We start from the raw sequence: 27911 nt of genomic DNA, 5'->3' as shown, positions 1-27911 counted from the left end.
ATAGGTTAATTATAGGCAGGTTAGGGTAATTAGGCAATTGTATAACTATTGTATAACTATTGCATATATTTAATTAAGTTATTGTATAACGATGGTCTGTTCTGTAGACTATCAAAAAAATATATAGCTTAAAAGGTCTAATAATTTTGACCTTAAAATTGTTTTTTTTTTTTTAAATTAAAAGCTGCTTTTATTTTAGCCGAAATAAAAGAAATAAGACTTTCTCCAGAAGAAAAAATATTATCTGACATGCTGTGAAAATTTCCTTGCTCTATTAAGCATCATTTGGGAAATATTTAAAAAAGAAAAAACATCCAAAGGGGACTAATTATATATATGTTTATAGTAATGTTATAGTAAGCACCATTTTAATTTAAACATCTTTCTTTCTTTGACTCATATTGCAAGATTTTAATCCTGAAACTAGGATTTTGGACATATCCCAACAAATGGCAAGATAAGCAAATTGCTTATTTGTTATTATCCTAACAAAACGGCAAGACAAGCAAATTGCTGCTAACAATATCTCCAACCCTGCACCCATAAATGATGTGTGTCTTTGTGGTGTCAGAGTGCAGCTTTTGGCCTAGGGATCTCTATCTTCTCATCCTCTCAGCCATATTTCAACCAGCCCTTCTGGTCTTTCATTTGCCTAACCAAATCCACGCTACAGCCCGAGGGCCAGTGGTCCACTAATGACCCGTCGACCCCTTTCTAAAAAGCTTTCCTCACGTGAAGGACAGATGCTCACATTTGAAAATTACTGCTGAAAATGTGTCCATGACCAATGCGATATTATCTCCGACAGGTAAGGTCAGACACACAGAGGCTCTTGTCTCAGCTAAATCTTCCCCACGTCCCCTGGAGTGACAGAGAATGAGTTTACATGACCCTTCTTAACCTGATTATGCTTAATAAGCTGAAACTCAGTACGTTTACATGAACAACATTATGGGATTAGCATGATTAAAATGATGCCTCAATTAAGAATCTACCATGTAATCAGAGATTTTTGATTAACTTGATCCGGTTGAAGTTATACTCAAAGTAAATATAAATGGAATTAAGATTTACATGTAGACATAATATTCAATCAATTATGAATATTGAACATGCACTATATTGATATTTTGGGTACTTAAAAATATAGTGAATAGTTATTTATTATTTAACTTCTATGGCGCTTTTTAGGCAGGGATTCTCAAACTAGGGCCCGGGGGCCCCGCTGTCCCATCTGCGAGGAGAGGGAGAGATGAGATTTTAAATAAAAATTTACTGCAACCTTTTTTGTTTGTTTGTTTGTTTTTTTGTTTTATTGTTAAAAGCTATCTGAAATTAAATGTTTCAATGAAATGGTTTAAATTAATCAGATTTTGTTTACAATCCAGAGATTTTGGTGAGCAAATCAAGTTAAAGGCAGATTCTGCTTGTATTCACCATTGAACTCCTCTCTGTTATAAATGTAATTGCTTATATTTTTATTACAATAAACTATCATTTAAAAAGTGATACTGCATTAGTTAATACGTAATGTTTTCTAATTATTTTGAAATAAATTAGGAAATTATGACAACTTTGATGTAATATAGTTTAGTATATTTACCTTTGGCCCATGGCTCTCAATAATATTTGGTTTTGGCTCTTCATATGAAAAATTTTGGGCACCCCTGTTTTTAAGAGTAGTTAGATTATATTTGCAGTGGTATTTATAAGGCATAAGTCAACTGCCCAACGCTTGGAGAATGATTTATTTAGCTTAATACTTTTATTTGTGTGTGTGTGTGTGTGTGTGTGTGTGATTTTAACATTTTTACATGTTAATGGTCCACATGTGAAATATTCATTGGAAAATTTCAGAGACTTTCCTGTGACTTCAGTTTCAGTTGAAGTCAGAATTATTAGCCTTATTATTATTATTATTATTATTATTATTATTATTACTAATATAAAGTATTTTCCCTGTTTTCTGTTTAACAGAGAGAAGATTTTTTTAAATACATTTCTAAACATAATAGTTTTAATAACTCATCTCAAATATATATTTTTCAAGACACTTCTATACAGCTTAAAGTGACATTTAAAGGCTTAACTAGGTTAATTAGGTTAACTAGGCAGATTAGGGTAATCAGGCAAGTTATTGTAAAATGATAGTTTGTTCAACTATTGAATAAAAATTCGCTTAAAGTAGCTAATAATTTTTTCCTTAAAATAATGTTTAAAAAATTAAAAACTGCTTAGTTGAAATAAAATTTATAAGACTTTCTCCAGAAGAAAAAATATTATCAGACATGCTGTGAAAATTTCTTTGCTCTGTTAAACATCATTTGGGAAATATTATAATAAATTCAAAGGGGGGCTAATAATTCTGACTTCAACTGTACGTCCAACTAGCATCTAACCAAGAACCAATATGAAGGCATGCAAAATTAACCCTATAGTATCATTTCAGATAGCGTATGGAGGTTATTGAATGCGTCACGGATAGAAAATGTCAAACTAAGGATGAGTTTTCTTGTATGTCCTTGTTTGACACGTCTTAAAAGTCATTCAGTCTGACATTTTGAAAACGGAGATGGTGTTGTGTAAAGAACTGCATGAAAATATATTAAATGTATATTCAAGTAAAATATTTGTGGTTTCACAAAAATAAAGGCTGAAACACAAATTTTCAATGAGCCTGTTTTGAAGTTCAGACTATTACCCTCATGCAGGTTTTTTTTCTTTACTGCATTATGCGAGAAGATAAACAGACATGGCAGTGCTCAACAGATTGACGATAAACAACAGATTGAAATTAAGCAGGAATTTGTATCCGCCATCATCTGTTTGCACATATAACATATAGACAGACAAACGACGTCTCACGAAAGCATAATGATGTGTACTTAGCAGGGTATGTGTTTAAAGGGACATCAGTAATTAAAAAATATATATATTCTGAATAAGACGGTTTTATGATTAAAATGTTTACTTGAGTTGCTTTAAAAATATTTTTATGTTCTTGTTTCAAGTTACAATATATACACTACCCAACTGCAGTTTAATGAAGAGATTTTTTAAACACATTTTTTAAACATATTAGTTTTAATAACTTACATCTTTCGCCTTTGTTATGATGACTACATATTATTTTACTAGTTATTTTGCAAGATACCATTATTTAGCTTAAGGCTTAACTAAGTTAACTAGGTTAACTAGACCATTTAGTTTAATTAAGCAAGTGACTGATTTTGATCTGAAGCTAATTTGTAGCTATTAACCTAAGCGGTTTTCCATTTTCATAAATGTTTATATATTTTTAATTCCAGGCAAACTTTAAGAACTAAGCTTTTCGCACGAAGAAAAATATAATAGGAAATCCTGTTAACATCCTGTTAAACCTTTGTTAAACATCATTTGGGAAAAACCTCTGGTCTACAAGTGTAGATAGTGCTACTACGTCACCAAGCGCCATCCTGTATCAACATCGAGTTCAACTTTGTTATGGTATAAATTTGGGTGTTTCATTTAAAATTTTATAAAAAGCTTCAAGCCCAAAAATTAAAGCCATAATACTCTTTTGTTTGCTGTCGTACTGTTGATCACTGCCATGTGTGTTTATCCTGTTGCAAGCAGCAAAATCAAGGTGAATAGTGGGATTGAGGTGTCAACACTGTACATTAACAATGTAACTAAAATAGAAATAATCCGTTTGTCTTTATTCCATTTGTGTTTACTTCAAGTATGACTTTAGTCAGATTAAGGCATTTAAAAATCTGTTTACATTGTAGATTCTCAGTCAGTGTTGCTACCCGCCGGTTATTAAAACAGTCCATGCTTCCCAAATACTAATGTCCTTTCATTTACTTTTTCATTCCCCCCCCCCCCCCCCCAAAAAAAAACAAATGATATACAATGTGCCGTTTACCATGTTGGCCTGATAACCAGCTGTAGAATAAGCAGTAGCATTTCAAAGGTGCCTGCGTTGAGATCTCACTTTGCTATCCATGCAAACTCTCACAGGTTAAATCAATCACGAAAGATCATGTGACCTCCAACTCAAGCCAACCGGAAACAAGAAAATTTACAACATAAACAAACCAATACATATTCAAATTATGAAATACAAAACAATAAACAAAATACAAGCTGACTGATCAGCGTCAGCTACACAGGGTGTTGTCTAAATTATTTTAACATAGGATTGTATTGGGACATTTTTGTTCATGTGAACACTGTATGCACATATTCATGTAAACCCATTCATTCATTTTCATTTAATAGTAAGGTCATGAACGGATTTAGCATAAGTAGATTTTTACAGCTAGATGTTAGACTTTTACTCAAAATCTGAAGTTGCTCAGGTCTACTTTTATGCATAGCCAAAAATACATTGTATGAGTCAAAATAATTGATTTTCTTTTAAGCCAAAAACCATTAGAATATCAAGTAAAGATTATGTTCCATTAGGATATTTTGTCAACACTCTACTTATGGCCATTGCTAAGCACTTAAATTGCCCAACCTTTCTCAGTATTTAGGTTGTTCGAACCCTAATATTTTTACATATTTGTATCTTGGACAAGTTTTGTCTTACCCTAACAAAGTATCCACAAAGCTTCGATAAATCTGAACATATTGGCAGGATATTGGTTTGCATGTAAACTGAGACATCAGGTTATTTCAATAAGCTGATTTATCAGTTATCAGCAAATTGGCATACCTGTAAAGGTGCTCAGAGCTTGCCTTCAATGTCTAGTATTGTTGATGCTGTGTAAATCAGGGAATGGATCTTTTTGGCATTTAACGACTAATCCCTTCATAACATATTGAAAAGAATGGGTTTCTAGTCATCCAGGTGTGCAGTGAGTGTAATAGAGGGGGCTGAGACGCATTTGTGACGTCTGCTCTTTGACCAGTCGCTTAGTTCCAAATGTCTCACTGACAGTGGCCTTCAAAGGCAGCCTGCAATTTTCTTCTCTACTTCAGAGGACACAATGAAAGCTTTAGCTATGGCAGATCACAGTCCACACAAAGAACAAAGAGCTGCTCGTGTGCCTGGAGCACTGGACTACAATACAGGCCTCACATTTGCACACAAAACAAGCTACAATCATCGCCTCTGAGAAAATCTCTCTCAGTACCAGTGTTAGAGAATCCCAATATGAAATAATGTTACATAGGGTTACAATAATTTAAAGGCAAATTTTATAATGAACCAGCACCCAAAGATTAAGCTCATTCCTCAAAACCTGTCTTTAAGTTGGACAAGTATATTTTTGCACATAGCCAAACAGCTAGGAGCAATTACACAGCTAAAGTAAGTAAATACGCCAAATTACAATATGAAATACCTTTAATTTACATTAAAGGTCAGTTTACACTAATTTACATTAAATTACATTAAGGTCAGACACCCCCCCCCCCCCCCCATTTTGAGGTTCACCGCAACGTGGTGTAGAATTTGGTTTCACTGCTCAGCAAATTGATTGACAGATGCGTATAAACATGTCTTCGTAGTAACTTGTATAATCATATCCACAAGACAGGACGTGCACAAAGCAAATGGGATTAAAGATCTGTTCAGCTTGCTGTGATCATCAGTCATCAAATGTGATCAAGAATGAGTTTTTCAAGTTTTAATTTAAAACAGTGCACGTTTGTAAAATTTCTATTTCCAAAGGCTATTTCATCACCACAGCAGCATAGTGTCAGTACAATTATAAAAGAAGACATATCGATCCTGGTTTGTGGATGTTAAATCAGGTTTATTTTGTACATTAACATAACGAATATCCATACAGCAGTGGAAATTAGTGTGTATCCTGTCACATTTGCCATGCAAAAACAGTGCAAAGCTAAACATGTATGTGTTTGCGCATGCATGGGAGCGAACTTTATAACGACATTGTTTGTGACTCATCATTTCAGAAAGGCTTGAATTAACTTGACAACAAATATATCAAGTTACCATTGGGAAAGTTCTTGTCTGTCACTGTGTTGTTTGTCTACGTGAAGACTATGGCTCTGATACACACATAAACGGTGGGCGTTTTGTATTAAATTGTACCAGCTCATTTGTATTAAAGGCACAGGCAACAAAAACAGCTACAATGTTATAACAGGTCAAATAAATATAGATTAATATATGCTTGAAAAATCTCAGATTTCTCATATACAATAGACTAACTTGCTTTACAGACTATTGACAAAAAGCCTACTAACAACTTTAAATTTAATAAACAAACATTAAAAAACGATATGTCCTCACTGTACCTTGCTTTGTTCATTTCATATTACTATGACGGAAAAGTATATTTCTAACTGACTGAATTCTCAAAATAAAATGCATAGATTTTAAAAGAACAGGAAAGTGTTCTTTATTCAACTTTCCTTTTTTCTCAACTTCATCTGTTGACTTCATCTCTAATGCAGTCTGAAATTAACTTGCAAAATAATCATACTTCAGTTGCCAAAAACTCAACTCTCTACTAGCCGGTATTCCAGCTAACTCTATCAAACCTCTTCAGATGCTTCAGAACGCAGCAGCACGAGTGGTCTTTAATGAAACTAAAAGTCACTCCGCTACTCATCTGTTTGCACTGGCTGCCAGTTGCTGCTCGCATCAAATTCAAAGCTCTGATGTTTGCTTACAAAGCGACTTCTGGCTGCGCTCCTTCTTATCTGCTCTCACTTCTGCAGATTTATGTGCCCTCCAGAAACTTGCGTTCTGTGAATGAATATCGCCTCGTGGTTTCATTCCAAAGAGGGAAGAAATCAACTGCCCAGTTGGTGGAATGAACCCCCTAACTGCATCAGAATGGCAGAGTAACTCGCTGTCTTCAAAAAGCGACTAAAAACTCAACTATTTAGTCTCCACTTTCCTTACTAATCTGCAATTGCCTCTCTGGCTCCACCACTAACTACTACAAAAAAATAATAATAATAAAAATAAAAAAATACTAATGTTTTGCGTCTTACACTTTCTTTACATACCTGAAACTTGCATACAGCACTTATTCATTGTTGCTCTTATAGTTGTGTAAATTGCTTCCTTGTTGTCATTTGTAAGTCGCTTTGGATAAAAGTGTCTGCTAAATGACTAAATGTAAATTTGAGCTCTGAAAAGCGCTATATAAATAAAAATTATTATTATTTTTTTATTATTATTAAATGTAAAAAAAAAACTATTTTAGCAAATTGAGAGGATTGCTTGTTAAATGACAATCTATTCAACTGAAGTGTTTGAGAGGTTTATTTTAGCTAAAAAAAAGTGAGTAAACAGCACATTTCACAATATATAAGTTAAACTTAGAAATTTAAATTGACCTTTTGCATCTTTGGGTTGCTATTAATACATTTATAATCTGTATATCCTGCATTTTGCAAACTCTGTGGTCATGCATGGCATTCTGCAACTTTACCCATTCTTAAAGCCTTCCTGTTTTCAATATGAGAGTCCCACGTGCATATTAATACATGTGTACATGTGTTTACAAATGTTGCGACCAATCTAAAGCTTCCTGAGGCATGCAAATTAACGACTGTTCTGTTTTCCACAAAGATTTTACACTCATGTGATTTACATGAGAATAAGGAAACATGAGTGTTTGAGGCTCATAGTATGTCATTTCCATGTGCTAAACTCTTGGTACTCAGTTATGCCTATATCCCAATTTTCATTTTATAAAATGAAATTCCACGAGGCATTATTTATCCCATGATGCATCACTTGCTTATTAAAAAAATAAATAAATTACACCAAAACTGGTCATCTTATGTCTTTGAGACAAATGTTAATGCATTATGTAATAGTTTTATATAATGGATTACTTTGTTGTATAATAATTGAGAATTATATGTACTATTGTGCATGACTAATTATGGTCAGTTCACTTGTTTTCATAAGGACAACTCATATAATCAGTGTTAAAAAGCTAAAATTAATAATGTGGAAATGAAAAGTATTGTTTCTCATTTGAAATTATCTGTTGAAAAATCCCAAGTGTAAAAAATCTACAAATGTATGTGGAATGACTTTTAGAAGTATCATAAATAGAAACTAATATTTTAAATGAAAATAGTATCTTTTTAGCCTTTATTTAATGTTTACAAAGCAAATCCATTTAGATCCACTTATTTGGTGAACAAAGCAAGTCTCTCAAATAATAAATCTACTACTAAAAGACTTTGTTTGAAGATTTTTTGTCGATAATATTACTGAAATTAATTTATTAACACTGGATAAATATAAACTTACACATTTGCACATCTAAATAAACAGACTCAATGATGGACAACAAATCTTTGGATTTCTGCAGACGCAGATTGCGTGTGGGCCTACTCATAACATGTTTTTAAAAAGCAATAGCAAACTGCAGCACATTTCAACTTCCCTAAAGTAGTTCTTGTCATCTATCTTTTATCAGACAATTTGCTTACCAGACGAAAAAAAAAAGTTTAAGTGGAACAATCGAGAAACTGGGTTGAAAAAAGCTGCGTCAAAACCTGCCCTTGTGCCGAGCAGAGGGTCAGACATTCCCTGATATCACTGTTGCGGAAAACTATGCCAATTTTTTTGTGTACCCGATTCTCCGGTTTGCGACGCTCAGAAAATAAACAAAGCTTGTTTATACCATAAACACAGCCTCTTTAGCCTGCACCAGATTCCAGCTCACCGTTTTTGCTGATAATATTTGACCCTCATTGTGTGCTGTTTAGTAAACACAGGCAATTCATTTTTCACATTTTTTATTGTATACTCCTAAAAATTAAGTTTTTTTTCCTGCATTTTTGGCTCTAGGGAAAAAAAAGTAACATCTATGTAACTGTTGTGCTGTTCTTTATGGTTTCATATTATTGAAATATACTTCATGCTAAAATATTGTATTTCCCACATACATTGAAATACGCATGCCTAGAGTGTTACTGGGGGTTATTTTAGGATTATATATACATTTTTTTCAACACATTTCAAAACATAATAGTTTTAATAACTCATCCCTAATAACTGATTTATTTTATCTTCGTCATGATGACAGTAAATAATATTTAACTAGATATTTTTCAAGACACTTGTATACAGCTTAAAGTGACATTTAAATGCTTAACTGCCTTGACTAACTAATTGTATAACGATGGTTTGTTCTGTAGATGATCGGAAAAAATGTATATATATATATATATATATATATATATATATATATATATATATATATATATATATATATATATATATATATATATATATATACAATCTTATAGTGCATCTGGAAAGTATTCATAGCGCTTTACTTTTTCTACAAATTTTTATGTTACAGCCTTATTCCAAAATGTATTAAATTAATGCAAATTTCTTACAAATAAAAAACCTGAAAAATCTCATGTACAGAAGTATTCACAGCCATGATTTAAAAAAGGCATACACCTGTCTATATAAGGTCCCAGGGTTGACAATGTCAAAGCACAAACCAAGCATAAAGACAAAGTCTGTAGACCTTCGAAACAGGATTGTCGAAAAGCCCAAGGCTGGGAAAGTTTACAGAAAAATTTCTGCTTTTCTGATAGTTCCAATAAGCACAGTGGCCTCAATCATCCATTAGTGGGAGAGAAGGGCGGTGGGGGAGAAGGGCGGTGATCAATAACCCGATGCTCACTCTTTCTGAGCTACAGCGTTCTTCTGTGGAGAGAGGAGAGCCTTACAGAAGTCAACCATCTGTGCGGCATCTAAAGGACTCTCAGACCAAAAGAAACAAAACTCTCTGGTCTGATGAGACTAAAATTGAACTCTTTTGTGTGAATGCCAGGCGTTACATTTGTAAAAAAACAGGCACCGCTCATCACCAGACTTATACCATTCATACAGTGAAGCATGGTGGTGGCAGCATCATGCTGTGGGGATGTTTTTCAGCAGCAGGAACTGGAAGACTAGTCAGGATAAAGGGAAAGATGAATGTACAGAGACATTCTGAATGAAAACCTGCTTCAGAATGCTCTTGACCTCAGACTGGGGCAACAGTTCATTTTCCAGCAGGACAATGACCCAAAGCACACCGCCAAAATATCAATGGAGTGGTTTCACACTAACTCTGTGAATATCCTTTAGTGGCCCAGCCAGAGCCCAGAGCTAAATTCTATTGAACATCTCTGGAGAGATCTGAAAATGGCTGTACATCGCTTCCCATCAAACCTGATAGAGCTTGAGAGGTACTGCAAAGATGAAGACAGATGTGCCAAGCTTGTGGCATCATATTCAAAAAGACTTCAGGCTGTAATTGCTGCCAAAGGTGCATCAACAAAGTATTGAACAAAGGCTCTTTTTTTATATATAAATTTGCAACAATTTAAATTTTTTATTTTTTTTCACATTGTCATTATGGGGTATTGTGAGTAGAATTTTGAGGAAATAAATGAATTTAATCTATTTTGGAATAAGGCTGTAACATAAAAAATGTGGAAAAAGTGAAGCACTATGAATACTTTCCAGATGCACTGTATATACTAATCGATGTCAATAAAGTTACTCTATATGGGTCTTTGCCTAATAAATATTCAATGTAAACATTTGTAGTTTATTTGCTTTAACATAACTCAGTTTAATAATGATCATAAATTCTGTTTTATTTATCTTAAAATAATGAACAATTCATATGTAGATTTTTCTATTTTAGAAATATTTTAAAAGCAACTGTGAGACATTTGTAAAATCTTTTTTTACGCATTATGTTGATTTGTGATGCTTTTGCTGTTGTTTTGTGTAAACAAAGCCTGAGGACTTGAGGCCAGTCAGTAGCAGATGCACCTGTCACATGAACACCATATGGTGCCTGTCTGAGATTCACTCTCCAAAACCCCCAATGCTTCCTTTCAAACACATAAACAAACACTCTGTCAAACTTTTCATCTGTGCATGGACAGGAAAATCTATGTAAACCATGTTTGTAACATTTTTCAAATGGCTTACTATGTTGTTTTCAATTTTAATTAAATTACAGTAATAAATAAAACTAAATCATTTTGACAACTGCACAATTATGAAGGTTTGTTTTCTTTTCCAATTTCTATCACATAAAACCAACTTTTTACCTCAAAAATAAAAAAAGCAAAACAAAATCTGAATTATTAACACTTTATTTTAAAGTACATTTCCCGCTATTAAAAATCAACAATGACTTTTGCCTAAAACACTTAATTTGCTGCTTATTATTAGTTATTAAGGTAGTAGTTGGGTATAGTTATTAGAAATCATTAGGATGTGGAACATATTCATGCAAATGTAGTTTATAAGTACAAATAAACAGACAATAAGGAAGATAATGAGCCAATAGTTAAATGTGGGAAGTGATCCTTAAAGTGTTAGCATTAATTATGATAAGAATGACAGTTTAATAATATATAATATAATATAATATAGTCATTATATCAGTTGGCATTTTTGTGTGAAGTTTGCATGTTCTCCCCTTAATCGCGTGAGTTTCCTATGGGTGCTGCAGTTTACCCCACAAGTCCAAAGACATGTGGTATAGGTGAATTGGGTAAGCTAAATTGTCAGTAGTGTATGAGTGTGAATGAGAGTGTATGGATGTTTCCAAGTTATGGGTTGCAGCTGGAAGGGATACTGAAAACATATGCTGGATAAGTTGGCGGTTCATTCCGCTGTGGCAACCCCAGATTAATAAAGGGACTAAGCCGAAAAGAAATTCTTGAATGAATATAGTCAGTATATAATGATTCAGTTTTTTTTTCTAAACAAAATGCAACTTCACTGCATTAGACTCTTGCAATTGTGACTATTGCTCACTATTTCTGATGCGTTTTTCTCAGAAATACAAATTTTCTAACTCAGTCGGCATGTAAAGCACTGACTCCAGGTATAAACATTCATGAATCTGACTTTGTAAAACAAGGTCAAAAAAGAATTGTGTTAGCTGTTAGAATTACCAACTCTGACTTGTTACAAGAAAATGTACTCCTCAAAATGTATTTCTTGTTGTTGCAGGTTTATATGCTTTCTATCAATTTAAACTGAGATATTACTTTCAGATTAAGTCTGAATTATCAGATATGTTATTTTATTTATTATTAATTATTATCAGATATGATAAAACTCAAAACAAAAGTCGCTATTATCTGTTTTCTTTAGTTGTCAGAAATGAGCTTTTCACACAAAATAGCTTTAATTAACTGTAACGATATTGTATGATATGACAATTTTCACTGTATCAAACAAAATTAAAATGCATCCTTGGGTCGAAGACATTCAAAAGCATTAAATAAACAATAACCTTATATTTATATGTAAAATTGTCAGAAATATTATTTAATTATGATTAGGATTATGAGTTTATATATTGTGATTCTGATTCCTCTGATTAGACTCTGTTGCAATCGGAATTGTGTTGCTCGCTATTATATGCTTTTTTTAATCAGAAATGTTACACAAATTTTTTAATAATAAACAAATTATAAAATTATGGAAAAAATATTAATATTAATATTAAGTTTTTTCCTTGAAGAAATGTGATATATAAATTTATAAAATACAGAAAAAAAATATTAAAGCATTATTATCAATAATGCACTGTGAAATCTGACAACAAGTGAGATTTTTTTCATGGCGGACATTTGAAACAAATTTTTAAACAGACAGAGAGTTTAAACAGAGTCTGCCATGTTTTTGACAGCGAGTAATTGTTCAAGATTAGTGAAGCAAACATCTGAGCCACTTCTGTTTCAAACTCCCCCCTCTGCCTTAATGTGTTTACCAACAGTCCCCATGCAGTTCTGAAAGGTTCCCCCTCGACAGCACCTGTCCCGCTCACAGCAGCTTTATGAATGAGAGGCTTCTCTCACTTTCTCTCCACATTCCACACGCCTATTATGACCAGAGCAGGTGGAAAAGAGTCTGCGCTGGATAACATTTCAGCTTCGCATCAGGAGAGTCTTTCAGCCTTCATAAGGGCCAATTGTTATAAAGGCCTTCCGCCATGCCAACCTACACCATATGTTGTTGTTTATTGATTAAAACTCCAGAATGAATTATTAAGATCTTGAAAATTCCAACAAGAAGGTTTTTTTAATATAAATTATTACTAAAAATATTCTAAAAATGTTAGAGACTACTTGAAAATTCTCAGTTTCCCTGGATTTAATGTTTTGTGTTTTCAATCACAACAAACGACAACATTATTTGACCCTGTAGCACAAAACATCTTTTAAGTGTGTATATAGGCCTTTATAGCAATTTAATTAATAAAAATAACTCATTGTTAGGTAAATGATGTAATATCCAATAAAAAGCATATAATCATTAAGTTGTTTTTAAATTCTGCAACTAATGCATCCATATATAACTGTCCTTAAACGGAATGACAAAATTAAAATTATAAGACAAATAAAATTTTTATAGTAAATTAATTAACAGTCAGTTACTAATAACTGACGACACACACACCTGCCTCGCGAGCCGTGAATGCATGCGAAATACACATGAAGTAATCAAAACATACTTGTTTTTTTTATATATCCTACATATGACAGCAGGAAGAAAAACTTAGTCATGAAGAAATTCTTGTTTTAATTACAATTAACAAAATATCTTTAATAGAAAATTAAACTCTTTTAACAAACCGAAACAAATGCGAGATTTGGGAGGAAAATAAGGCTGTGAGTAGAGGGAAATGAGTCTTCAATATGATCCTCTATGTAAACTAATCTCGCGGTCAAATCTTTTCTACTGTTATACATGGGGGGAGGCTGCTGTAAATATTTATAAATGGTCGTGCCCAACTGGAGCCTGGTTTCTCTCGAGGTTTTTTAGTTCTTCACTTTCGCCAATTGGTGAAGTTTTTTCCTCGCCGCTGTCGCCACTGGCTTGCGTGGTTCGGGACCTGTAGAGCTGTGCATCGATGGATTTGCTCTTCAGTGTTGGACTCTCAGTAGTGATTATTAAACCACACTGAACTGAGCTAAAACTAAACTGAACTTAAACACTGAAATCTAGACTGAAACTTTCAATTTAGTATGAAGGGCTATACAGATAAAGGTGAATTGAATTGAATTTAGGTGTCCCTTTAAGTCACACTTAGGCTATGCTTAACTTGCGCATGCACTGCTGGTGCAACCGACCCCTGAATAATACATATAGACTACCTGACAAAAGTCTTATTGTGGATCCCAGATGTAAGAGCGGCACATAATAACTTGACTTCTTGTTGATTATTTGAAAAAGTGGCAGAAGGTAGTTTTTTTCTGATGAATCATCTGTTGAACTGCATCCTAATCATCACTAAGCCATTTCTGATACCAAATGATCAACTAAAAGTCAAGACTTTTGTCAGTTAGTGTAATTCTTTCATCTTTTAATCAAGACATCTCCCTCTTGTCCCCACTAAAAATCTAGTCTATTAGCAATATGTCAATCATATCAAGCTTCAACCATTTCTCAAAATCATCTCTTTCCAATGTCAACTGAATCTCAGAGCTCGTATCTAGAACAGCCACATACTAAACTGAATGTCCATTCCTGATTCAGCGTTTACTTCAGCAAATGTGATGATAAGGATCTAAATGCATGAGCAGATGGTCGTCAAACCTCCCCCACCGCCTCAGATAAACTTGTCTCTCTAGGCCATCTTGACCAAGATCCATGGGTTGCCTCATCAACCATTGAAATGAAATGGAAGCCTAGAGACCAGTCCCGCACACATACAGAGAGACACATACGGTCTGTATCTGTATCTCACTGTCCAGCTGCTGAGAGGAATCTCGCAGTATTGTTGCTGAATGATTGTTGTGGCGCCTTCTGCTTCTTTCTTTGTCTGCATGCGGTGCCTGAGGAAACTCTTCCCAAAAACTTGGCTTCAAAGGCTGTTTCCTTAATAATGTGGAATGCTTATTGAAAACTGAAAGACGAATTTATTTCTAGCGCTTGTACGCTCAATAAATAAATAAGTTCCGTACCTTAAAATAAAGTGTGATTCTGAAACTAAATACTTGGCATAAATGAGAATTTTTTATTTTTTATTTTTTACCATTTGCCAGTTAATATGTATTGTGATGCAATTGAACAAAACAGTTTTCTTAAATGGTTATATCCATTAAAATATGAGTTTGGTCACCTAATATTTTCTGTAATAGAAAGATATTACATTTACAAACCCAAACCAGAACAAGTTCGGTTGGTATGGAAAATCCAAATAGAAAAATTAAGTAGTGATATGCAAATTTACTTTGACTTGTATTTTATTGCAGAAAATATGAACACAAATGATTTAATTTTTTGTTAGGTTAACTTAATTTCATTAATTACATTAATTGTCTGCCATGAAATACAAGTAAAAGTAAATTTAGAAATAACTTCTTTCTTTTTTATTAGCATTTTTCATACTGTCCAGATTTTTTCTGATTTGGGGCTGTAAATCAAATGAGTTATTGCAAAAAATGACAAACTACAAAATTTAAAGAGCCCCTATTTTGGGTTCTTGAAAACGACCTTCCATGCAGTGTGTAACACAGCTCTAAGTGAAGTGAATTATCTAGCTAAGGCTTAAATCTGAAAGTGCGCCGTGTTTAAAACTATTGATTCATCCATAAAAGAGTCGTCTCAGAGTAAAAAATTGCAGATGTAACGAATCTTTAGCCGTGTTGGCGTGACGTCGATACGGAACTCAAGCCCCACCAATTTGTTGCACGCACAAACACAGGAAAATAGAACCCCCCGGCCCCGCCCACAAACACTGTAGAAAGTAAAAGATGACAAACACTGTAGCAGATGCAGGTTGAACCATCTCACATAGACACTGTGCTCTGAAGTATGAAGGAAAACTAGTTTTATTTTCCCAACCCAAAGATGAAGCTGTGAAGAGTCAGTGGTTGAAGTTTAGTTTAGTAAAAAAACGTCAGCATTATAGCCCCAGCCTGGTGCTATGTTTCCGTCATTTTTCTGATGAGTGCTTCTGCAATCTACACGCTTACAATGGGGGATTCGTTGACCATTTGTTAAAGGAAGGATCAGAAGTAACTATTAATGTATGGGACTTTGTTAGAGCTTGACAGGAACATTACACAGTTCATGGATCAGTTCCTTCCTCCATTTCACAAGTGTAAGTAACTTATGTGTGATTAAAAGGGTTGCCTCAATGTTTTCTTTAGCTTGCAAATTGTGTATTTTATTGTGTTTCGTTTTTTGTAACCACTCCATGTGGCTTGTACTGTATCTGGTTAACTCTTTGTATTCTCATATTGCGTCTAAAACTATGTTAAAAACGCAACGTGTGCTGCTTTGTTTACGGATTTAAATGTGAGCTTGCAATTCATTGCTGTTTGTCATTGCTATGGCCACCGTCAGCTATGTGCGGCAGTCACATTTCAAAATAGTTTAACTTTTGTCACTGTGTGGATTAATACTGAATGTGTGTCCCTGTTTTACTTACGGTTAAGAATAGAGCAATGTGCTGGTGTCAAACTGCATTGCTTTAATGCACTCCTGCATTGGGTTCACACATACTGTCTGACTACTTTAACAATGTTGATAAGCCATGGTGGACGTTTCTCTCTTTCTTACACTAAACGCAGTCCACCAATCCCAATAGACTGGGTCATCTCACCAATCAGCGCAGATTAGCATCGCGCTAAGGAAGGGTTTGGGAACAAATGAATCGCTGAACGAATCATAAGTGAGTTGTTGGGATAATTAGGTAAAAATAAATGCATGTTATAAGACAATGAAAGTGTTTTTGACCTTTCATGCATATCAGCCTGTTGTCGGAGACCCCAAAATTAAAATTTGACCTTTTTAATGCATAATGCGGGCTCTTTAAACTAAGTTTGATGTGTTTTATGTTTCTCTTGATTTTTCATGTTTATTAAAATTTTATTTAATATTTTCCTTCAACATATTAATTTGGGTGTACTAACTTCTGGACTCTGATAAGTTTTTTTTTTAAATTAGTTAACATTTCGGCTTTGGTACTGACTTACTGTAAAACGTCCAATAGAAAATATTATTTCATAAGTTAGATCTGTAAAGTGTTTACTAATGTATGCTGATAATTGTATATCTGTGGGCATCTGTATGAGATCTACCACCCTAAAAAGCTTGTAACATGATAATAATTCAAAATAAATGCATTAGTCAACAATCAACTTAGACAATTTCAAAGTGAGATATTTTGACACAATCCACTTTGTCAAATATCAGCAAATTATCTTCCATTTTAGTATGCACCATTAAAAGGCCATGGTCACAATAAATTAGGATCTGCATAATGATTAAAGCAATAGTTCACCCAAAAAAGAAAATTCCTCATGATTTACTCACCCTCAAGCCACTCTTTGTGTTTATGATTTTCTTCTTTCAGACAAACACAGCCTGAGTAGTTTATATTTTTTGAAAGACCAGTTTACACCGCACAGACAGGAAAAAAATGGTCATTGTATTTAGAATGTTGTGAAAAACTGATGTTGTTCACACTGCCATAAAACAATTAAATGGCATGAATGAATCTTCTCAGGGCTAAAAAGACATTAACGTAAAAAGACACAGGGCTCTATTTTAACGATCTAGGTGCAAAGTCCAAAACGCATGGCTCATCTCTTAATGTATTATGGATGTGTTTTGAATTAAACCAATCAGAGTCTCATCTCACATTGATTCCCTTTAAGAGTCAGATGCGTCGCGCCATGGCACATTTGCTATTTACATGGCGGACTTTGTAAGATGAAAAACGGACTGCTTTATTAACGAGAAAACAGTTTAACAGACCATCTTCAGTGCAAGGCTAAAGAACATGCCTCCCCCATTTGGCGTCTTTACCTATTCTTTATTTTAATTTTACATCACTTTTGTGGATAAGGAAACGGTGTTGTACGCTCTCCACTGAAGCTATCCATTAGCCTTCATATTTAGTTTCATTTGTTAAGTGCAAAAATTAGTTTTAAAACTATTTCTAAATTCTAATTTCCAGCAAACTAATAAATGAACAATGATTACAAAGTGTGGTCAAAAAAGTTATATCCAAAAACACATCCTATTCTTATGCCCCATATAGTGATGCATATAGCAATGACGTATTAAAACAAATATAAATATGCATATAATGAATAATACTGCTGAGTATAATAACATTATACAAATGCAAATGGTCGTGAATAAACTGAAAAAAGCCACTTAGATGTAGTGCTTTTTAGATTTATGTGGAAATAATAATTTTTGAAAAATTGGAATCCTTTATTTTTTTCATATTCAAAGATATTTGTTTATTACTGTACATCCTGTGTGTATTAAGCATTTGGACCTGCATAGGTGCATAACTAATGTGCTCTGCACCGGACTTGATCAACAGTTGATGACACTCTAAATCATGACACTGGAAATTATTCATTACCGACACTAAATTTAGAGTCTTTGTCACTGTTTGAAATGGGAATAGGAATTATAAAAAGAAAATGAATGTGCGGAGATCATACAGAGTGATGTCGTCACAAATATTTTAATTAGTGCATGACATCATACAGCAACTTATATAACAGGCTTTAGATACTTTCACTGAAGAAACTTTTCAACTGCAAATTTTCTTCAGTTGAACTTTGGTTTAGTCTTGATGATTGCACCATAAAGCAAAGTTAGTGCATCAAAAGCAATGCAAATGTTTTATGTTTAATTAATATTTTAGAAATTGGGATAAAAACCATCTTCTTTGATGATTGAAAAATATTTATTATAATCAATTTATCTCAAAATTTATTTGCACTGCTTTTCACTATAATTATTATTCCAAAAATGCACATTTTTACATGCGTGTTATTACACTAAAAAAACACAAATATTAGAGAATAGAGTGGACAATAGAACTGTTAAGCGTATACATGTTTTTTTTTTCAAAAGGTGATATCTATTCTATTTTATTTATTTTTTAAATCACTGTTGAAACCCTTGTGCTGCTGCGCCTTTTTTTTATTTCAATTTCTTAAATTAAAGGTTCTGATCAGCAGCAGCTGTATTTGAATGTGCTTGCTGAATAAAATAATTCATTTTCTCTGTATCTCTTTTTTCTCTCTGTATCTCTCTTTAAAAAAGAACACACTGACCCCAAACTTTGTACACTATGTTTGTTTAAGGAATGTCTTTAACAAAATAGCATGCAAGAACAAACATGCAAGCAGAATCTGAGAGAATTTAATGGCTTTGAAAAGTGGTTACATTTTTTAAACATCCCTTTATGCAGATGCCTCATCTATTAAGAATAAAAAATAAATAAATAAAAAAATTGGATAAAAGACAGATTCATTATCTTGAACTACTCATTATTTGCTTAATCCTAATGGGGTTCTTTGAAAAGACAGTTTACTACATTGTCAGTAGCCTGCATTGCTTGAGTTATATAAGCAGTAGTTTGTTGAATTAGGGTAGGAGGGCAAGGGGAATGGACTCTGGATCCCCCCCGTCCTGGCTGCCCCCAGCTCTGTCCAGCCTTTCTGTCTGCCTGTTTCTGGCACTCTGCTCCCATTGTCAGACACTTCCTGATGGGAGGTTCTCGGGGAGAGAGAGAGCTCAGTCAACTGCAAAGGAATGCGGCCAGAAATTACGGATGTTTCCTGGGATTTCAGAACGCAATTCCTGCTATTTTCCAGCCAGGCGTCTGGAGCGAGTGCTTCCGGCTACACACGCATTTAACACACAACACACACACAGCCTGACCCCTAAAACCGTGTCGCTGGAAGTGAAGCAGACGCCTTTTAAAAAGAGGACATGAGGGGGGAGAAATAATGGCAACAATGTATACGTGACTGAAACCTCACACAGAGGAGGAGGAGGGTACAGAGCTCTGTTTTTAAGAAACACTCATCGACAAAGAATAACAAATATTTAGTGCTGTCCTATTTTATGCTGAAACCCAAGTGTGAATCAAGCAAAAACTTGTGTACACTAACACTAGAAAAATTATGGTGTGTAAGTGTGAGTTGCACAGCAAGTCACTGAGGCTATGATACATCAATGAAATCAAAGAATAAAGTAATGTGGAGTTATTTACAGCAAAATCAGGTCAAAATGAAGATTTTTTTCAAGAATTCCAAACTGATTGTCAGAGTAAATTAATTAAGTAGGTGTGGCTCTAAGGCTCCACCTTCTTCAGCATTAAAATAGGGTGACATTTTAACTCAGACAGAAAAACAATCATGAAAAACAATCTAGATGAAATTGTCATTCTGATAAAACAATTATACTAATACGTGTTTTATTCTTCTCTTTTTAATGGGATGGTTCACACCATTGAAATGGTCATTTACTGGAGTAGTGTCTGTCTGCGGACTGCAAGACAGGGGCATAACATAAAGGAGGCTTAACTTAAAGTAGATGTGTAACTTAAAATTATGGTGACCCGCATGTCAAAACTATGTTGTCGGCAAGATGGTACTGTACCCATCAAATATTAACGTCCACACCTATTCCACACCTAAGCCCAAACATCACAGTTATTAATGTCTAAACCTACCACAACTCTAAACCCAACCATCATTGTGAATAACGTATACATCTTCCTCAACCCTAAACCCAACCATTACAGTTATTAATGTCTGCACCTTCGCCAACCTTAAACCCAACCATCACAGATATTAACATGTACACCTACCAAAACCATGAACCCAACCATCCTAGTTATTAACAACTACGCCTTCCCCAACTCTAAACCTAACCATCATAGTTATTAATGTTTATACCTACTACAACCCCAAACCCAACCATCATCGTTAATAGCGTCTACACCTACCCAAACTCTGAACTCAACAATCACAGTTATTAATGTCTGCACCTTCCCCAACCTAAACCCAACCGTCATAGCTATTAACTTATACATCTACACCTACCCCAACCCTAAACCCAACCATCATTGTGACTACCGTCTGCACCTTCCCCAACCTAAACCCAACCATCATAGCTATTAACTTCTACATTTACACCTACCCCAACCCTAAACCCAACCATCATTGTGACTAATGTCTGCACCTTGGCCAACCCTAAACCGAACCATCACAGTTATTAACGTGTACACCTACCACAACCATGAACCCAACCATTCTAGTTATTAACATCTACACCTTTCCCAACCCTAAACCTAACTATCCTAGTTATTAACGTCTATACCTACTACAACCCTAAACCCAACCATACTACAGGGTGTGCCATTTATATTATATGTTTGTGGCACATTAGTATATGTGAGGGGGCTTGTAAATAACTCATAAAAAGAAAAAAGTTACATTTAAAACCAAGCACACTATAGTTTTTCTTGTGAAATTACCAATAAGTTTATTAAGGTGTATCCATATTAATGGCCCACCCTGTAGTTATTAACATCTACACCTACCACAACCCTAAACCCAATTATTCTAGTTATTAATGTCTACACCTTTCCCAACCTTAAACCAAACCATCACAGTTAATACCATCTCCACCTACCACCACCCTAAACCCAACCATCACAGTTTATTAACGTTTACACCTTCCCCAACCCTAAACCCAACCATCACAGTTATTAACGTTTACACCTTCCCCAACCTTAAACCAAACCATCACAGTTAATACCATCTCCACCTACCACCACCCTAAACCCAACCATCACAGTTATTAACGTTTACACCTTCCCCAAGCCTAAACCAAACCATCACAGTTAATACCATCTCCACCTACCACCACCCTAAACCCAACCATCACAGTTATTAACGTTTACACCTTCCCCAACCTTAAACCAAACCATCACAGTTAATACCATCTCCACCTACCACCACCCTAAACCCAACCATCACAGTTTATTAACGTTTACACCTTCCCCAACCCTAAACCCAACCATCACAGTTATTAACGTTTACACCTTCCCCAAGCCTAAACCAAACCATCACAGTTATTAACATCTATACCTACCACAACCCTAAACCCAACCATCACAGTTATTAATGTCTACACATATCACAATCCTAAACCCAACTATTATAGTTATTAACGTGTACACCTATCACAACCTTAAATCCAGCCATCAAAATACATGTTTTATTCTTCTTCTCTTTTTAATGCGATGGTTCACACCAAAATTGAAATGGTCATTTACTTGAGCAGTGTCTGTCTGGGGACTGCAAGACAGGGGCATAACATAAAGGGGGCATAAGTTGTAGTAGAGGCGTAACTTGAAGTTATGGAGACCTGCATGTCAAAACTATGTTGTCGGCAAGATGGCACTGTACCCATCAAATATTAACGTTGTTACAAACCCCTGATGTTAGTCTAGGGTGTGGGGTTTGACATTTATATAATTAAAATATATTTATATAAACAGTGAATGAGTGGAAAGACAACCAAAGTAATGCCAAAAAATGTGTGCTTTTATTTACAATCCCAAAGTGAACAACAACAACGAATTAATCAAAAATAAAGAAAAAGTAAGTAAAGCAAAAATATACTATTTACAATATGTACAAAACTGAAACAAATAAAGATGGAAAAAACAAGAGAGCTGGCAGAAGGGACGCGGGCGGCGCTAAAGAAATGAAAAGAACAAAACCCAAACTAAATCTAACTTCCCAGAAGCATCTAGCTAACTAGCTATGTGAAAAACAGTATAATTAACACACGAAGATCTTCCGAGTCCTAACTATCTACTCTATCTATCTATCCAAAAAGTACAAGGAGTGGCGCTCGCCCCTAACCTAGTGTACTAGACAGCAGAGTAGTCCTGAGTGTTGCGAAATGTATGTCAGGTGACCTTCTTACCTGTCCGCTTCGTCCAAGCCTCGTAAACAACGATAAACTAAGAACAATGTACGAATAACGGACGGATAACGTGCACACAGAAACAAGCAACCACAAAACACAGTTAGACAGGGTAATTTCTAAACGCACGCGATAAATACAAACAAGCGACAAAACAGCAAAAGAGAAAAATGCAAGCAAGAGAGAGCGAGTGGTCTGTCGCGCGCTTTTAAGACGGGTGGTCTTTGCTCATTGGATGTGACGTAAGATAGACGTAACCGGGGAGGAATGACTGACAGCTGAATGGACCAATGAACAGAACCTGAGAATACATGAGAGCAGATACGGGAGAACAGAGCGAGAGAGAGAGAGAGAGAGGGGGAAAAAACACAGAGAAAACAGAGCACAAAAAACACAAATACATAACAACGTCTACCTACCTACACCTACTCAATGCTTAAACCCAACCATCACAGTTATTAATGTCTATACATACTACAATCCTAAGCACAACCATCACATTTATTAACGTGTACACCTGCCACAATTCTAAACCCAACCATCATAGTTATTAACGTCTATACCTACTACAACCCTAAACCTAACCATCATAGTTATAAATGTCTACACATACCCCAACCCTAAATCTAACCATCAAATTTTAACATGTACACCTAGACCAACCCTAAACCCAACCATCATAGTTATTAATGTCTACACCTACCCAACCCTAAACTAAACCATCCTAGTTATTAGCGTCTACACCTTCTCCAACCCTAAACCCCACTATCGTAGTTACTAAGGTCTACACCCTCCCCAACCCTTAACCCAACCATCACAGTTATTAACCTGTACACCTATCACAACCCTAAACTCACCATCATAATGCCTGCACCTTCTCCAACCCTAAACCCACTAACCACAGTTTTTAATTCTACAACTATTACAACCCTAAATTCAACCATCCTAGTTACTAACGTCTACACCTTTCCCAACCTTAAACCAAACCAGCACAGTTATTAACATCTCCACCTACCACAACTCTAAACCCAACCATCACAGTTATTAACGTTTACACCTTCCCCAACTCTAAACCCAACCATCACAGTTATTAACGTGTACAATTATCACAACCCTAAACCCAACCATCATAGTTATTATAGCCTACACCTACACAAACCTAAACCCAACCATCACAGTAATTAGCATCTACAATTTCCCCAACCCTAAACCCAACTATCAAAGTTATTAACATCCACACCTTTCCTAACCCCAAACCCAGCCACCACAGTTTTTAATGTCTACAACTACCACAACCCTAAATCCATCAAAGCATGCATTTTATTCTTCTACTCTGTTTAATGCGATGGTTCACACCAAAATTGAAAAGGTCATTTACTCGAGTAGAGTCTGTCTAGTGATTGCAAGACAGGGGCATAACATAAAGGTGCCGTAAGTTGTAGTATAGGCGTAACTTGAAGTTATGGAGACCTGCATGTCAAAATGATGTTGTCAGCAAGATGGCACTGTACCCATCAAATATTATTGTCTACACCGACACCATGGTTAAACCCAACCATCAGTTATTAACCTGTACACTGTCCACAACCCTAAACCCAACTATCACAGTTATTAACGTTTATACCCACAACAACCCTAAACCAACCATCACAGTTATTAACGTGTACACCTACCACAACCCTAAACCCAACTATCAAAGTTATTAATGTACAGCCGTGAGTTGCGAAGGGTTTCACACTTGACAGGCTCGCCATTATACTGTTATTTGCAACCACAGGGGGCTACACTGAGTAGGCTATCTAAAAATGGTTGAAAAAGTCAATGAGTGGAGTTACTAAATTAATTAATAAACAAATATATGAAATTAATAGGTTGAGGATAAAGTTCATAGATTTTTTTTTACAGTTTAGTAATGAGAAAGTTATCTGATGAACCAATGCTCATCACTAAAGCAATGCAATAAACGTTATTTATCAAAATGAGATGTAACATAAAACTCTATTGTATAAAACTCATACACTACAAGTCAGAAGTTTGTAATCAGTCATGTTTGATATGCAAATGATCCTTTTATTTATCTATGGTGCTTTGTTGTGTGCTCAACAGAAGAAAGAAACTCATACAGGTTAGAAAAATCTTGAAGATGTGTAAATGATTTTTATTTTGGGTCAGTTATTAAATTAATACAATAAAAGCTGCTTATTTTACAGGACTGTGCAAAGTGCCAGAAAAATGAGGTAGCCTGACTTCCAAATCACAGAGTAGCTAGTGCAGTGTTTTCTCACTGCTGTCATTTTTGTTTTATTTTGTTTCTCAGGCCCTGTTTACATTATTAAGAAACATTTTGGTTGAACTGATCACAGCTAAAGGAGAGAGACACATTCCTGTTTATAACTTGTGTTTAAATCCATCTCTCTTTTCCGCTCTTGACCAGTGTTGCCCAAACCGTCTAAATAAAGTAGCTAAAGCCTGCTGGTATATTTACTAAGATGTCACTAGATGGTATTTTATAGTATTTTGCATATTTGTGAATGGCATCCAGTTGTATTGGCTCTTTACATTCATTTATTATTTTTTATAGACTATTCTAATTGTAATGCAGCCAATTTTTCAACGGTTTCAATGATTGTTTTCATTTACATATTTTTATGTATTAGTGACAATACATTTCTATATAAATTAATAAAAAAATACTAATATGTCAATAAAATTTGTAATCCGCGGTTTTATTGAATGTTAAAAATGTTAAATAGCTATTGGATTTTTACTTGTGAAATGATAATAAGAGAAGTACAACATTTTGCGTAAAAGACTACAGCAGTCACAAGGAGAGCTACATCAGGATGTAAATGCTACACTCAAAAAGTAAATTGCTGTTTGTTTGAATGAGCTGAAAGTGCACAGTTTTAAATTTTTTTGTCACAACTTAATTGTTTTATGTTCAAAATGTAAAAAAGTATTAAATGAACTTCATTTATTTATATTGTCCCAACACAAACCGATTGCTTTGTAGACCAATTTGGCGTTCACAAAAGAATTTTTATTCAAATAAAGAAGTAAAATGTGCAAATAAATATAATTAATTACAAAAATAAAGGTGATTAAAAGATTCTAAACTGTTAGATACTAAATCCTGTACAGACTAACCTCTATTCACAGCTGAGGCAACAAACTGGTCAATTTGCTGTCCACCCACCAGTTCCTTCTTGTTATAAATGACAGCCATCCTATATAGGCACACACATTTCCTGTTCTAAATAAATGGAACATACCATTTCTATAATATAAACTCTTGCCTGATTACTCAATGTATAAATATAAACTTTTGACAAGAGTTAAGTAAATACTCAATTACAATAAAGCAACAAAGACAGCTAAACTTTTACAAAACTTGCTAAAAGAAAGAAATAACTAAGATCCTTCCTTACAAGTCCATGCTCCCTTTAAGGGCCCTCTTTAATGCTCCCTTTAAAGTGTTATAAAATTTTACAAAATACTCTACATTTTACAAAACTACTCAAGAAGCGAGCAACTTGTTGAAACATGCTTGTCTGATGAGAGAAATCTGTTTTGAAGACTATATAAAAGTAAACACAACAAGATTCTTTTTTCCAGCTCTGATTCTAACAAACCCACAAAATGTGTTGTGTAGATTTGCAGCTAAACGAAAGCTGCTGATGCTCTCCATATTGTTCTCCATTCGTTCATTAGTGTTTATAAATTGTGTAAACTTACACTACCTCTGACAAAAGTATTGTTGTTGATCTCAGTTGTAAGAGCAACAAATAATAACTTGACTTCTAGTTGATTATTTGGAAAAGTGACAGACGGTAATTTTTTTTCAATGAATCATCTGTTGAGCTGCATCCCAATCATCACAAATACTGCAGAAGACCTATTAGAGCCCACATGAACCCAAAGATTTTTACAAAAATCAGTCAAGTTTGGTTACGGAAAAATCATGGTTTGGGGTTACATTCAGTATGGTGGTGTGCGAGAGATCTGCTGAGTGGATGGCAACATCAACAGCCTGAGGTATCAAGACATTTGTGCTGCCCATTACATTACAAACCACAGGAGAGGGCAAATTTTTCAGCAGGATAGCGCTCCTTCTCATACTTCAGCCTCCACATCTTCCAGCCTAAACCACGACGAATGAAGTTCTGCACTAGACTTTTGGCCAGCGGAGAAATTAAAATGGTCGTGCCCAACTGAGTCTGGTTCTCTCAAGGTTTTTTTTCTTCACTCCCATCAGGTAAAGTTTTTTTTCCCTCTCCGCTGTCGCCACTGCCTCGCATGGTTCAGGATTGGTAGAGCTACGCATCGATGAATTGGCTCTTCAGTGTTTGAACTCTCAGTAATGATTAAATCACACTGAACTGAGCTAAACTGAACTGAACTTAAACACTAAAAACTGAACTACACTGTTCCAGTTACTGAACCACACTGTTCCAGTTACTATGACCATTTATGTGAAGCTGCTTTGACACAATCTACATTGTAAAAGCGCTATACAAATAAAGCTGAATTGAATTGAATTGAACATCAAAGTTCCTGAAAGCAAAGAAGGTCAAGGTGCTCCAGGATTGGCCAGCCCAGTCACCGGACATGAACATTATCGAGCATGTCTGGGGTAAGATGAAGGAGGAGCCAATGAGGATGAACCTAAAGAATCTTGATGAACTTTGGGAGTCCTGCAAGAACACTTTCTTTGCCATTCCAGATGATATTAATAACATACTTAGGTTTTTTGACAAAAAACCTAATAACAAACATAGGTTTTTTGAGTCATTACAGAGATGTATGAATACAGTCCTCCAAGCTCATGGGGGTCATACACATTATTAATTATTTTTTCACTGCAGCATGACTTTGTATTCTATACTGTACACTATTTCTGTTAAGTGGCAAGATGCTTGTCTAAGCAAAGTCAGACCTTACTCTCTTAATTAAATAATTAATAATCAAGGCATGATTATATTTTATTTTGGTAAAATAAGCGTAATCTAGAGGCCTTTGCCTTTCATATAAGAGAAGTCAAGTTATTATTTGATGTTTCTAAAACTTAGACAGGTGACAAGACATTTGTCATGTAGTGTTTTATATTAAATAATCAGAAAAAGTTTATGTATTTACTTTTTCATAGCTTCTCATAAGTGCGTTTTTT

General features: G+C 34.7%; 2 long non-coding RNA genes across 2 annotated transcripts in view; both read left to right on the top strand.

The window, feature by feature from the left end:
- Positions 1-27911, top strand: part of LOC141386289 (uncharacterized) — a 167327-nt gene that overhangs the window by 103103 nt on the left and 36313 nt on the right. The window lies entirely within an intron of this gene.
- On the top strand, positions 175-3885 carry LOC147843532 (uncharacterized). Its single transcript, XR_015493737.1, has 2 exons — positions 175-1888; positions 2417-3885. It is a non-coding gene; the product is annotated as an uncharacterized LOC147843532 (long non-coding RNA).

The sequence above is a fragment of the Danio rerio genome, chromosome 6 (genome assembly GCF_052040795.2).
Source record: "Danio rerio strain M-AB ecotype USA chromosome 6, GRCz13ab, whole genome shotgun sequence".
In the NCBI taxonomy this organism is placed as follows: Eukaryota; Metazoa; Chordata; class Actinopteri; order Cypriniformes; family Danionidae; genus Danio; species Danio rerio.
This window is presented reverse-complemented; position numbering and strand designations above follow the sequence as displayed.